The sequence below is a fragment of the Bison bison genome, unplaced genomic scaffold (assembly GCF_000754665.1).
Source record: "Bison bison bison isolate TAMUID 2011002044 unplaced genomic scaffold, Bison_UMD1.0 scf7180017864485, whole genome shotgun sequence".
Classification (NCBI taxonomy): domain Eukaryota; kingdom Metazoa; phylum Chordata; class Mammalia; order Artiodactyla; family Bovidae; genus Bison; species Bison bison.
In genome coordinates, this window is record NW_011495045.1 from 8,053,276 (window position 1) to 8,063,321 (window position 10,046).

General features: G+C 38.6%; 1 pseudogene; it reads right to left on the reverse strand.

Moving 5' to 3' along the window:
* Positions 1 to 239: 239 nt before the first annotated feature.
* The window catches only part of LOC105005089, a 193,038-nt pseudogene continuing 183,231 nt past the window's right edge, over positions 240 to 10,046 (reverse strand).

The window sequence follows — 10,046 nt, forward strand, 5'->3', positions numbered from 1 at the left end:
CTACTTTAGGGGTTCTTCCCCACCCAGGGATCGAATCCGTGTCTCCTGCATTGGCAGGTAGATTCCTCATCACTGTACCACCCAGGCATCCCCAAGACTTCTTTATGAAGTGTCATGTTACAACTGTATGAAGTGACAGGTTTATCCAAGATTACTTTGAAGATGTTTTTGTTTGTTTGTTTTTTCTTTTTTTTTTTTTTGATTTTGAGTGGTTTCCTTATCTTTTTTGGGGTTTGGAATCAGTTTATTTTCAGGGGTGTAACATTACAGTTTGCTGACCCTCAGTGAACTTTCTTTGTGGTTTAGATAATTCTTTAATGGAAGTGTCCAAAATCTCTTTGTCTCAGGCCGTCCGAAGATTCTGTCTCCAGGTACTCTCCGGGTCACTGCACATTTAGACTGGGGGTCTCTGGGCGTGATGGCCCTCAGTTGTTCCCTAAAGGCATTGGTATTTCTTTTGAATCCCAAGGCCAGGACGTATTTTCAGCTCAGGAGTCATTTTAAGCCCAGGGCGGGTGCGAGCCTCCGGCTGGGCTGGGGCATCCGGCAGATGGCGGTACTTCCGCGGATGGCTCAGCTGCCTCACGTGTGCAGTGACGATGGCTGGCTTGGCCGACAGACACACCAAGGCCAAGAGCAGCTTGTTCTCTTCCGGCGCTCTGGTGACCTCGCGGATGCCGATGGGGTTGCTGCTTCCTGAAGTCAGCGAGAGTCCATCCTGACGCCTGAGGGTCACCTTCCATCTTTTCCTCCTTCTGCTCCTCACCAGGGTCCACATCCATGCGAATCCTATCTCCACTTTATTTTTCCAAAGATGGCTGCTTTTTCTTTCTCTTCCTGTCCACAACCTTCTGAAGCTGGAGAGATTTAATTCTGTCCTCCCGGGTCTGCAGTATGAAATTCATATCCTCCCTGGCTAAGGCACCCCAGCCGATGCTGCGCTGGGTTATTCAGCCTTGCCTTCACAGGTAAAGGTCCCTTCTTCAGCCTGGAGCCACTCCCTGGCACTTGGGGGCTGCAGCCATTCTGAAAATCAGTTCTGTGCTTTGGGCATTAGCTCCATCTTCAGGAGCAGCTGTCACATTCAAAGCAGAGGAGTGGCACAGTTAGAAAGGTGTCAGAGAAAGATCTTGGTGGACTCCAGGCAGGAGGGGTCTTTTGCCAAGACTGGAAGCATCAAAGAGGCTCCAGAACAGTCTATCAATGTGCGAGCACAGAGACCTTGCCTTGGGGTGGGGAAGAGGGAAGGTGCAAAAACGCTCAGAGAACACTTTTCATACTTCTACATCCTGCGTGCTAAGTTGCTTCACTCGCGTCTGACTCTTTGTGACCCTTTGGACTGTAGCCTGCCAGGCTCCTCTGTCCATGGAATTCTCCAGCAAGAATACTGGAGTGGGTTACCATGCCCTTCTCCAGGGGATCTTCCTGACCCTGGGATAGAACCCGAGTCTCCTGTGGCTCCTGAATCCCAGGAGGATTCTTTATTGTTCTTCTGCATTGGGACACTTCCAAACAGGAAAGTTGGCCTAGGATGTCACAAAAGAGCAAGGCCTGATCTCTTAAAAACCCTGAGTTTAACAGGGGAGAGGGGAGGGCTCTGGTCAAGGCCCTCCCAAACAGTGGAGAAAGAATTCTAGCTAAACATCTATTTTTAGAATAGTCTTTGTATCAGTTCAGTTCAGTTATCAGTTCAGTCGCTCAGTAGTGTCTGACTCTTTGTAACCCCACGGACTGCAGGACACCAGGCCTCCCTGTCCATCAGCAACTCCTGGAGTTTACTCAAACTCATGTCCATTGAGTTGGTGATTTACTTTAAAATATCTTTTGCACTCATTATCAGAGAAATGCAAATCAAAACCACAAAGAGGTACCATTTCATGCCAGTCAGAATGGCTGCTATCCAAAAGTCTACAAGCAATAAATGCTGGAGAGGGTGTGGAGCAAAGGGAACCCTCTTACACTGTTGGTGGGAATGCAAATAAGTACAGCCACTATGGAGAACAGTGTGGAGATTCCTTAAAAAACTGGAAATAGAACTGCCATATGACCCAGCAATCCCACAGCTGGGCATACACACTGAGGAAACCAGAACTGAAAGAGACACGTGTATCCCAATGTTTATTGCAGCACTTTTTATAATAGCCAGGACATGGAAGCAACCTAGATGTCCATCAGCAGATGAATGGATAAGAAAGCAGTGGTACATATACACAATGGAGTATTACTCAGCCATTAAAAAGAATACATTTGAATCAGTTCTAATCAGGTAGATGAAACTGGAGCCAATTATACAGAGTGAAGTAAGCCAGAAAGAAAAACACCAGTACAGTATACTAACACATATATATGGAATTTAGAAAGACGGTAATGATAACCCTGTATGCGAGACAGCAAAAGAGACACAGATGTATAGTACAGTTTTTTGGACTCTGTGGGAGAGGGCGAGGGTGGGACGATATAGGAAAATGGCATTGAAACATGTATATTATCATATGTGAAACGAATCGCTGGTCCAGGTTTGTTGCATGATACGGGGTGCTTGGGGCTGGTGCACTGGGATGACCCAGAGGGATGGGATGGGGAGGGAGGTTCAGGATGCGTTACACATGTACCCCCATTGTGGATTCATGTCAATGTATGGCAAAACCAATACAATATTGTAAATTAAATAAAACTGAAAAGAATAAAATAAAATATCTTTTAGTTTTCTTCCTTGTCTTCTCCTCCTCATTCTGGATCCCTCCTTCCCAACATCTACATGGTTTGCTTCCTTGATTTCTGCAGATCTTTGCTCCAATATCAATGAGTACTTCTTTGACTATCTCATTTAAAATCTCATATCCTTACCAGCCTCCTGCTATCTCCTTCCTGCTTTATTTTTCTTCTCACCATTTATGATCCTCTGATAGACTATGTATTTCATTTACTTTTCTGATGTTGTCTTTTCAACTGGATTATAAATCCTATGAAGACAAGACTTTTGTCTCTTTTGTTCTTTCCTGTAACTCCAGTACCTAATACTCAAGTATCAAGTATTAGACATAGTAGATATGCAATGAATATTTGTAAAAATAAATGAATGAATAAATAAACCATAAACATTTACTTTACTCTGACCTCTTTCTTGAGTGCCGCACCTTTTTACTCTGGAAATCAGCACTATAGCCCACCTCTTGCCTGGATCAGGTAACACCCTTCTAGTTTCTTGCCTTCTAGGCTTTCTTCTTTTTACATTTATTCTGTATACTATCTCTTGAGAAATTATTTTAAAGTCCAAACGTTATCCTGTCACTCACCAATTTATGGTTTTCCAATGGACTTTACCACTTTAGAAGAAAAACCTACATTTTAAGAAGAATCAGATTAGCTTTCCTCATCTCACTTTGCTATCTCAGGTCTAACACTCCCAAGTCTTCACTCTGACCATCCTAAACTATTTTGACTTCCTCTAACTCATCACTTTCTTTTGTACCTCCAGATCTTCACTTATGTTCTGCTTGACACACTCTTCTCACAATCCACACTATTAGCCTAACTCTCATGTAGACTTCAGGGTCAGATGCTCTTGCCCTGGGAAACTTTCCTTGAAGGACGAAAAAGCCAGTTGTTCCTGATAAGCACTTCCTGAGTACTGGCATTTTCTCAAGGCAGTTGTCACATGTTACTTAAACTGCTTATTCCACTGTACCCTCTGTTGGGGTCTCAGTGCCATGCAGATGGTCATCTCATTTGTTTCTTTCACATCCAGATCCCTAGAGCTTAGCATGGTGCTTAGCTTATGGTGTGCATTTGTTATTTGTTGCAAGTAAAAGAGAGAAAGAATGAATAAAAAAGGTGTGGAAAGGGAGGAGGTGGGGGAACTAGACTTTACTCTGTATTTAAAAAGAAACTAGCTTAGATTGCCCATGGAGATAAATGTTCTTAAAAATTTTAATTGGATAATAAAAACACATTTAGGATCCAGCAGAAAATGTATCAGTGTTACCTTTAAATCATTCTCTCATTTTATTTAACCCAATATGCTCCTCAGGCCATAACATTTTGTAAATAAATATCTAGTAAATAACACACTTCCCAAGTATGGTTCAAAATTAGGAAAGGAGTACATCGAGGCTGTATATTGTCACCCTGCTTATTTAACTTATATGCAGAGTACATCATGCAAAATGCCGGGCTGGATGAAGCCCAAACTGGAATCAAGATTGCTGGGAGAAATATAAACAACCTCAGATATGCAGATGACACCGTCCTAATGGCAGAAAGTGAAGAGGAATTAAAGATCCTCTTGATGAATGTGAAAGAGGAGAGTGAAAAATCTGGCTTAAAACTCAATATTCAAAAAGCATGGCATCCAGTCCTATCACTTCACAGCAAATAGATGGTGAAAAAATGGAATTAGTGGCAGATTTTATTTTCTTAGGCTCCAAAATCACTGGACAGTGACTGCAGCCATGAAATTAAAAGATGCTTGCTCCTTGGAAGAAAAGCTATGACAAACCTAGACAGTGTATTAAAAAGCAGAGACATCACTTTACTGACAAACATCTGTCTAGTCAAAGCTATGGTTTTCCCAGTAATTATGTATGGATGTGAGAGTTGCACCATAAAGAAGGCTGAGCGCTGAAGAATTGATGCTTTTGAACTGTGGTGTTGGATAAGACTCTTGAGAGTCCCTTGGACTGCAAGGAGATCCAACCAGTCACTCCTAAAGGAAATCAGTCCTGAATATTCATTGGAAGAACATTGGTGCTAAAGCTCCAATGCTTTGGCCACCTTATGTGAAGAGCCAACTCATTGGAAAAGACCCTGATACTGGAAAAGATTGATGGCAGGAGAAGGAGGTGACAGGGGATGAGATAATTGGTTAAGACCACCAACTCAATGGATATGGGTTTGAGCAGACTCAGGGAGATACTGAAGGACAGGGAAGCCTGGCGTGCTGTAGTCCTTTGGGTCGCAAATAGTTGGGCCCAACTTAGGAACTGAACAACAACAACAACAAATAACACACAAGACTATTCTTTTTTCAGCCAGATAAGACGTAATCTGTGTGAATATGCACAGAATGTTTGTTTAGTAAATTTTTACTCTATTTTAGTGAGAGCATTTAAAATGTTCTCCAGGCTAGGACCTGGTTCACCCAGCCCAGTTCACTATGAAAATGATGGTGAGTCCATGGAATGAATGGAATGGGAGACCTCTCAGTAGTCATTTTTATGTGATAGATTTTTAATCAAGTACTTCTAAACTAACCATAATTTATTATGGACATATTCCTCAAAATAGCTATTAAATCGTTCCATCTTCAGACAACATCAACCCTCAGGCAATCAAGTTCCACAAATTATCAGAGAAGTATTAAATGTTCAGTTGTTGTAACACTACCTATTCAAAAGTTTCCAAGTTGCCTAATACTTCTAATCTTTCCAGACTTCTTGAACCACCCAAACCACCAAATGATTAACTTCCCTGTCATTTCTCTTAACTTTGATCAAGTTTTTCTGCTCTTGCCTTTTAAGCATACTGAGACAATTATCAAATTCAATCTGCTTGTACCTAGAAGTTGTGCTGTAGAGAGGGCCAGGTGGACCCTCATACATTCACAGCCCAATAAAAGGATTCTCTGTCCATTCATCTCAAATCTGCAACAATAATCACTCTGAAACAAAACTGGAAATGTAGGTGAAGAAAAAGGGTGGAACCAATCTGAGCTTGAAACTGCTGCAAACATCATGTGTACTGATTTTTCCTTGCCAAGGTATTATTACCATCTTTCAGAGCTCTGCCAAGGATTTGGAATCCATCTCTTTGCTGAGTTTACCACGTGTTATCATTCTCCTCAGACCATGAGCTAATGCTGCAGGATAGTCCACCATCTGGTTTCTTTGCAGAACTAAACTCCATCTTCATGCTTAAGACAAGAATGCTAAAGAGGAATTCCTATTAAGTAGAACTTAAGTAAAACTTTCTCTTTCATACCATGTTGGCAAAATTAAACACACACTAAAAAACCAGGCAATAATAACAACAAAATTTAAAAATCACAGGGAAAAAATTTACATATGAACATTTTCTTCCTTGTTTATTTCATTGTGTTTGTTTTTTTGGTCAAATATGGCATCATACACTAAGTGGACATGAGTTTGAGCAAACTCCAGGAGATAGTGAAGGACAGGGAAGCCTGGTGTGCTGCAGTCCATGGGGTCACAAAAAATGGACACAACTGCATGACTGAGCAACAACAACAAATGCTCAACTCCCATTTTAGTGTAATGCTTTACTTGTCATTCTGCTTACATAAGCTATCTATAACTATAACAACCATTCCCTAACTGAATAAAGGAGTAAAATGTGGGAGAGAGGACTTAATAAGTATTAACCTAAGAAAATGAGAGCTTGTCAAATATGATTTAAAGCCAGATATTGGTTATTAATTCTGTTTGTGTGGTAAGTCACTTCAGGCATGTCTGACTCTTTGGAACCTCACAGACTGTATCTCATCAGATCCCTCTGTCTATGGGATTCTCCAGACAAGAATACTGGAGTGAGTTGCCATACCCCCAGGGGATCGTCCCAATTTTCTGCTTTAACTGCAACAATTAAAATGATTCAATAATAGGTTAGATGTTAATTCACCACAGAATTGTCAGTTTACTGCAATGGTGATTCTTAGAAATATGAAATGAACAAGTCTTGGTATGTTAAAGTGAGATCTGAGAAGTGAGACAAATGAATGTGAAATTAAAATATGGCACAACTTGGAAAAGGAATTGATTGAAGTAAGATTTTGAGATGGAAAAAGTATTGAGCAAGTTTGTTATGTATGCACCATGAGTCCTGGCTCGCTTAGGAGTGAAATAAAAGAAAGGAGAAAGAGTTGTTAAGGAAATGGGTAGTTGAAATAATAAATAGGCTTCCCAGGTGGCTCAGGGGTAAAGAATATACCTGTCAATGCAAGAGATGCGGAAGACACAGGTTCTGTCCCTGTGTTGGGAAGATTTCCTGAGGAGGAAATGGCACCCCACTCCAGTATTATTGCCTGGGGAATTGCATGGACAGAGGAGCCTGGTCCGCTACAACCCATGGGGTCACAAAACAGTCAGACATAACTGAGTGAGTGAGCATGCACACAAAATAAAAAGGCAAACCCTATTTTATATGCATAATTTGATTATTATTATTGAATCTCTTCTCATTCTTCAGTTAATAAGTAATCCTTTATAATGAGTGTGTTTCAAGTGGTGCCAAACAACAGTCCTTGTCCTTATGTTCACAGCTTTTGGATAACAAATAAAAGTATTCTAACTGAGTTAAGCTAAGAGAACAGTGAAAAGAGCAGGAGTCAAATTACTAATTAGTAAACAACTGTTGCATTTTCCTCAAGTTCATTTGCATCAAAACCATCATGTTTTGATTTATGAATCGAACTTTCACACTAGTGTGAAAAGACAAGGTGATGGGAAAACTTGAGCAAAGAATGAATTAGAAGTTATAAGGGAGAGAGAATAACACTTTCTTGAGTGTATGCTTTTATATAATTTTGACATTTGAAAGCTCTAATTTTAGTTCGATATATAGGCCATTTGTATTTAAAGCTATTAATGTTAAGCTTAGTTTTAAATTTCTACAAATTTTAAATGTAAATTAATATCAATGGGAAAGGAAATAAGTAACTCAAAAACTTGAAGACACTGAATCAAAAGGACCTAATCGTATTTCAATTGAATATCATAACCACACTATAGGGATAAATAAAAACTCAACCAGTTGCCTATTTGAAACTCAAAATATAGGAGATAATAAATAAGCTTTCATAATAAGTGTATTAGGAAATAAGAACACCATACAAAATTTTAAAAAATATGAAACAAAAGGTTGCTTGTGATGTAATCAATAAAATTAATAATAAACTCTAGTCAGGATAATTAAGAAAAGAAAAAAAGATACTGAAAAAAACCCAACTGCTCATATTAAGAATGAGATAGGTGATTGTACTATAGATGTTACAATTATTAAAAAGATAAGAAGGTGATATTATGAAAAATTTATGTCCGCAAATTTGAAAATTTATATTAAGCAAATAACATGAAAAGCACAAATTGCAATGTTTATTCAAGACAAAAACAGATAACCTAATGTCATGTTTATTTAAAAATATTTAGTTGCAGTTAAAATTATTACAGAAATTTTTGCAGTTAAAGTTTATTTCTAGAAAAGAGGTGAATTCTAATAGTAAAGAGGAAAGTAATATTTATGCTACTCTATTTCACTGAGAAAAACACACAGGATGAAATATTTCCCAACTCATTCTATGAAGCTAGTGTTACTATGGTCCTAAAACCAGATCAAGATAATACACAAGTGAAAAATAACAAACATATACCTTGTGTACAGGTGCAAAAAATTTTAACAAAATGATTGCAAATTGAATCTGACAATACTTTGAACTGTATAATATACTGACCACCTGGGTTTTAACCAAGGAATGAAAAATTTTAGAGTTTGAAAATCAATCAGTAGAGCTAACAATATTAACACAGTAGAAAAAAAGAAAAACACATAATCATTACAACAGATGTAGAAAAAGCGTATGGCAATATCCAAATCCAGTCCTGACTAAACATTTTTAGTTTGGTTGAAATAGAAGAGAACTTTCTCAACCTGATGAACAGCTTCTATGGGAAACCTACAGGTAAACTTACACTTGGTGAAGAAAGACTGATTACATTGCCCCTAAGATAAGCAAGAGAGAAACACAGTTCCATCTCATCGCTTCTATTCAGCATTGTGTGGAAGGTTCTAGACAGTGCAGTAAGGTAAAGTGAAGTGAAGTGAAGTTGCTCAGTCACGTCGGACTCTTTGCGACCCCATGGACTGTAGCCTACTACGCTTCTCTGTCCATGGGATTTTCCAGGCAAGAGTACTGGAGTGGGTTGCCATTTCCTTCTCCAGAGGATCTTCCTGACCCAGGGATCAAACCCAGGTTTCCCGCACTGTAGGCAGACGCTTTACCATCTGAGCCACCAGGAAAGTCCAAAGTAAGGTAGGAAAGCTAAATAAAAAGCATATAGTTTGGAAAATAAAAACTGTAACTACTGAGTTTAGCACAGTGCCAGAATATCAGATAAATATACTAAAATTAATTTTATTCTGTATGCTAGCAAGATTAATTGAAAATTTCAATGTAAACAAATACAATATATAATGGCACTAAAATATATACTGGTGGTGATGGTTTAGTCACTAAGTCATGTCCAACTCTTTGTAAGCCCGTGGACTATAGTTCTTCTCTGCCAGCCTTCTCTGTCCATGGGATTCTCCAGGTAAGAATACTGGAGTGGATTGCCATTTCCTTCTCCAGGAAAATATAAAATACTTAAGAGCAAATCTAAAAACATGTATAAGGCCTATGTACACTCAGCATAACAAAACCGATAAAAGATTTCTAAGAAAATCTAAATCAATGAAGATATATGCCTTGTTTACAAATTGGATCATATGGTAATGTTAAGATTCCAGTTCTCCCAAAACTGAGCTATAGATTTAATGCGGTTTCAGTCAAATTATAGCAGATTTTCTGTCATGGAAACTGGCAATGTCATTTGAAGTTTCGTACAAAAGTACAAATGATCTAGAACTGATAAAACAACTTGAAAAAAGATTAAACTTGAATGACCAGGGATATGACTTTAGAACTTATTATAAATTATAGTAGGTAATATAGTATGGTGATGGTGTGAGGATAAGCAGATTGATGAAATAGAATCACAATTACAGAAATAGACATACATGTAAATAGTCAACTGATGTTCATCAAAGGTATAAAATCAATTTCATAAAGAAAGAATACAATTCTTATACTGTGCAGAAATAACTGAATAGCCATTTATAAAGAAAACAAACTTTGATCCATATTATTCAAGTACTAGGATTAAGTAAGAACTTGCTGATGCATACTGATGCTAAAGGGAAGTTCCCTCAGATACCATACTGATTCCTTTAATTAATAAATTAATATTTATCTTTAAGTTCCTTCACTAGACTCA